The following is a 5,663-nucleotide window of genomic DNA, read 5'->3' as shown; positions in this document are numbered from 1 at the left end:
CAGGATGATACGGTCCTTACAATACCTTCTAGGTTATGGGATTGACTTATAAGGTTTTGCTTTAAAATTTTTTAAAAAGAAAACTGGTTGATATGAGGTCAATTTCATTCTGAATTCTACTCTAAGGATAACATGATTATGCTGAAAGTCTACCAGATTTTATCTCTTTTTTAAAAATTTCATAGTGAACACTACTTCTTAGGAAACCCCTGAATGGCTTTTTCCACCTCAAGGTTTTCTGACTTCCTCAGTAAAAATAGGAAAGCAACACTTAGAAATAGCCAGAAAATAAAAGCCAAGAACTGAAAGTCTGAACAATAAAATCTATTAACATACTTCATGTGGAAAAGATCCAGCTGAAGAGGTGGCCAGGGATCTGGAATCAGGAGACCTGACCTCGAAGTCTGGCTCTGCCACTTACCAGGTGAGTGGAACCTTGATCTTTGTGCACTTGATTTCTTGTCTTCATCTGTAAAATAGGGACAATATCATCATTCATAGAATTAAGTACAATCAATGTCAAAATGTGAAGTGCCATATGTTAGATCAGTTCAACAAACTGAACGGCGACAATCAGATGGATATGGTCCTTGACCCCTGGGAACTCACAACCTCTTTAATTCGGTCCTACTTCCTCCTGATATGTTTCAGAAGAGGTCAGCTTGAAGGGTTGTCCACGACTACACTGGTCAACTACCATGTAAGTTCCTCACAAGACCAGTGCTTACCAACCTCTGCCAGGCTCACACAGAACTGGCCTGGGAAACTATTTCTGTACTATCTCTAGCCAAAAAAGTAACTTCTTTTCTCAAAACATACACAAGAAAGAAGAGAATTATAAAGAAATCACCCCTTCTCCAAACTCAAAGGGCAGGAAAGCATAACCTCTCTCTTTTTGTCTCCTGACTCTTAACCCATGAGCTCTGATTTCCATCACCACAGAGATCCTCACATTTTGGGACACCAAGCTCTGTCTCTTTACTTTCAGTCCACTGACTTTTTAACATGTCATCATCATAAGACATTTACAAAGTATTTTATTTAGAGCCTATTGCTCTCTAGTCAAATAAACCCCAGGAATAACTAGCTAGCTGTCTTAGGGCCCATAACTGCAGTTCCACCATGGAAAGAACCTACAGGACCAGGGCCCACGCTTTGTAAGAACCGAGCTAGTCCTGGGAGCACAGACTCAAACCCTCATCTCCTAGTGAGCAGTGTTTTCACTAGTTGCTCTTTCAAATCCTGCTCTAAAGCAGCAAGAATGTTTTTATTTTAAGATTTATTTGAGAGAAAGAGAGCACAGGGGGAGGGACAGAGGGAGAGGAGATAAGAGCATCTCAAGCACACTCTGTGCTGAGCAGAGCCCAACTGGGGGCTCGATCTCATGACCTCAGCCAAAACCAAGAGTTGGACGCTTAACTGCACCACTCAGATGCCCCAACAGCAAGAATGTTTTTTAAAAATCTTCTAAGTAAATCCTTTTACAAACTATCACCCTGAAGTTTTGGTCAGATCTTTACATTTTAAAGACGTTATTATGATTTTTTAATTATTTATTCATGAGAGACAGAGAAAGAGGCAGAGACACAGGCAGAGGGAGAAGCAGGCTCCTTGCAGGGAGCCTGATGTGGGACTTGATCCCTGGACCCCAGGATCACACCCTGGGCCGAAGGCAGGCGATAAACCGCTGAGCCACCCAGGGATCCCCAGATCTTTACATTTTAATGTACTTGGCTTGCTTAAGATGAGACATACAGGTAATGCTGTGACATACCACTTTCTTTAAAAAAAAACCAATGAACATATAAAATGCACGTGTAGCTCAATGGTACCAAAATCAGCCAACTTGAGACAACTCACTACAGAAACACATGCATTTTTATAGCATTTCTAGCCTATGTCTACACTAGACAATTCCACCTCTCAGGACTTCTCTACATCTCAGCAATCGTTTTATATACAAGTAACCTACTCCACACTTTACTCCACACTCCACTCTACCTGTGCATCTGAGGCTGGAAGACTTCTGCTACCACAAGAGGGGAAGATTAGAACAGATACTGTATGGAGCTTGGCCTGACAATCTCTGCCTGTTTGAGAGGAAGAGTAGTGTGCCTGTGGGTGGGGAGAAGGCGATTTGGAAACAATGGTTAACCTGATACCCTCCAAAAAAAATGTATTTTACTAGTAAAGGGGTCAGTCACTCTCTGGCTCCCAGGGTACAATCTTAAAAGGCCAGGAAGCAGTTGGATGGTATAATTAAAGCGATGCAAGAATAAAATCTCTGTCAGCCAAGAATTCTCTATTTGGCAAAACTATCCTTCAAAAATTAGGGAGAAATTAAGACATTCTCAGATAAACAAATGCTATGGAAATTTACTATCACTAAACAATTTCTATAAGAAATGCTAAAAGTAAAGGTGGTCTTTCGGGCTAAAAGGACACTAGTAACTTGAAGCCATACAAAAATGTAAATCTTTCCAGTACAGGTAAATAGATGGACAAACATAAAACCCACTATCATAACTTCTTTTACTGGGTTTATTTTTTATTTATTTATTTTTTAATTTTTATTTATTTATGATAGTCACACACACAGAGAGAGAGAGAGGCAGAGAGAGAGGCAGAGACACAGGCAGAGGGAGAAGCAGGCTCCATGCACCGGGAGCCCGACGTGGGATTCGATCCCGGGTCTCCAGGATCACACCCTGGGCCAAAGGCAGGTGCCAAACCGCTGCGCCACCCAGAGATCCCTTTTACTGGGTTTAAAATTTGTGACATCAATAACATAAAGGCAAGTAGACTACAAAGAAATGAGTGTGATTGAAATTACTGAAAAATATTTATAACTTAGGATGTTATAAGTAATTACACAACTACAAAGAAAATGTCCATAGAACATACACTGAAATGTTGTGCAAAGAAATGAAAGAGAATATACAGAAAGACATCCTGTGTCCATAGACTGGAAGACTTAATATTGTTAAAATGTCAATAATACCCAAAGTGATCTGTAGAACCAATGCAGTCGCTATCAACATCCCAATGTTTACTGAAGAAACAGAATAATCCACTTCAGAATTCATATGAAACCTCAAAGAACCCAAATAGCTAAACCAATCTTAAAAAAGAAGAAAGTTGGAAGACTCACACTTCTGGATTTCAAAATTTACGAAGCCATAGTAGTCAAAACAATGTTGTGCTCTTGCTCTTTTCCTCATGCCAATGAGTTGCTCAGAGGCGGGGTTGCAGATATACTCAAGATTGGGCTCCGCCCTAGCCCACCACTGTGGCTGAGGAAGCCATCACTGCTGGAGGTGTAATGGGCCTTAATACTGCTTTACAAGGGGTGTTGGAAACTGCCCTCATCCACAGTGGCCTAACGTGGAATTCGCAAGGCTGCCAAAGCCTTAAGACAAGCACCAAGACCAACTTTGTGTGCTGGCATCGAACTGTGATGAGCTTATGGGTGTCAAGTTGGTGGAGGCCCTTTGTGCTAACCACCAAAATCAACCTAATTAAGGTTGATGACAAAAAGTTAGGGGAATGGGTAGGCCTCTGAACAGAGAGGGAAACTCCATAAAGTAGTCGGTTGCAGCTGTGTGGCAGTTAAGAACTATGGCAAAGAATCTCAGGCTAAGGACGTCATTGAGGAATACTTCAAATTCGAAAAATGTACAAGTAAAGAACTTGGTTCTTGTTCCTAACAGTGTCATGCTTGCACAAAGACAGTCATATAGACTGACAGTTAAGTGAGCCCAGAAACAAACCCTGTGTACATGGCCAAATGATACTTGACAAGGGGTCCAGACCATTTGATGGGAATAAAGAGTGAAACGGCAATTCATAAAAATGGGAAAAGTATTTGCAAATTATTTATCTGACAAGTTATTACCCAGAATTTATACAGAACTCCAACAACAAATTACTTGGGCAAAATATTTGAATAGGCATTTTCTCCAAGAAGGTAACAAAAGCACAATTAGCATATGAAAAGATGTTCAATATCACTAATCATCAGAAAACTAAGTCAAAACCACAATGACATACCATCTTACACTCATTAGGACGGCTACTATCAAAAAAACAAAAACAAAACCCAAGAAACAAAAAGAGTTGATGTGGCTGTGGACAAATCAGAACTCTTTGCACTATTGGTAGGAACGTAAAATGGTGCAGCCGTTTTGGAAAACAGCACGGCAGTTCCTTAATATTAGAATTACCCTATGATCCAACAATTCTACCTCTAGATATACACTCGAAAGAACTGAAAGCAGGGTCTCAAAGAAATATTTGCACTCCCTTATTCATGGCAGCAATTTCCACAACAGCCAAAAGGTAAAAGCCACCCAAATAGCCACCAACAGATGATGAACGGATAAACAAACCATGGTGTATATATATATAATACAGTATTATTCAGACTTAAAATGGAAGGAAATTCTGACTCCTGCTTCAACATGAACAAACCTTGAGGACATTATGCTAAGTGAACACACCAGTCACAAAGGGTAAACAATGTATGATTCCATTTTTATGAGACATAATAGTCAAAACCAGAGACAAAGTAGAATGGTGACTGCCAGCGCTGGGGCAGGTGGAAAAGAATGTGGAGTTACTATTTAATGGGTACTTTCATTTTATAAGATGAAAAGATTTCTGGAGATAAAAGGCAGTGATGATTGCAAACAACTGTGAATGGACTTAATGCCACTAACTGTACACTTAAAAACTGTCCTTTAAGGGGTCATATTTTATGTGTATTTTACATATTTACACATAATGTAAAATAAAATTAGTCAATAATTTAACTGTAAAAAAATGATTCTGTATCATTCCATCCAAGTGGTCAGTTACCACCACCAACACTGGAACAAACTAAGGGTCCTTGTAGAGAGAAATATGCTTACATATTTGGGGACCAAGAGGCGAGCTATCATCAAGTTACATGTATAAATACTACAAATGTGAACAATTGGTTAAATATAGGTGAAGAGTATATGGGAATTTATTTTACCATTCTTGCAAAAAAAATGGCTTGGAAAATTTCCAAAACTTAAAAAAAAAGAACAAAAAAAGCCGTTCTGTTAGGCCAGGTTTGAGAGTTCTGACCCATGGACCAAGGATCATTTATACAGAAACGATCTTTCCGAGAAACCCCTGCAGCATTTTACATTCCTCAGATATGTTTATCACTCCACTGATACCATGTTTTTTTTATACCACATAGATGAAATCATCAGATACTTGGGAGTTTACCCCAACAAGTGGCAAACTGCTATACTGGTAACTTTAAGTCTTTTTTTAAAGCACGATTCTCAAATCTTTCTTTAGAATTTTTAGCGACGACCAGGGTCATCAACATCTGCTTCAGTAGGTGGCTGTGCTTTGACTGCCCTCACATGTATTTTTTGAGGCGTTGTATATAAAGCAAGAGGACTGTAGAAGATAATTGGCTCCATCTCCACCCAGCAGTTAGCAGTCATCTGAGAATATTTTATGCACCTGCCTTTTCCAGTTCACTGTCCCATCTGTGCTGTTTGTTGAAAGTAAACGCAGGGGCACCTAGTGGCTCAGTTCAGCATCTGCCCTCAGCTCAGCTCAGGATCCCAGTCCCAGGACTGAGCCCAGCAACAGGCTCCCTCAGCAGGAGTCTGCTTCTC

The 5,663-nt window shown here is 40.0% G+C and overlaps 1 pseudogene; it reads left to right on the top strand.

The window, feature by feature from the left end:
- Window positions 1–538: 538 nt before the first annotated feature.
- On the top strand, window positions 539–5,663 carry LOC121482107 (annotated as a pseudogene).

This window comes from Vulpes lagopus, chromosome 24 (assembly GCF_018345385.1).
Source record: "Vulpes lagopus strain Blue_001 chromosome 24, ASM1834538v1, whole genome shotgun sequence".
Classification (NCBI taxonomy): domain Eukaryota; kingdom Metazoa; phylum Chordata; class Mammalia; order Carnivora; family Canidae; genus Vulpes; species Vulpes lagopus.
Note: the sequence above shows the minus strand (reverse complement) of the source record. Positions and strands in the feature narration are given on the sequence as shown.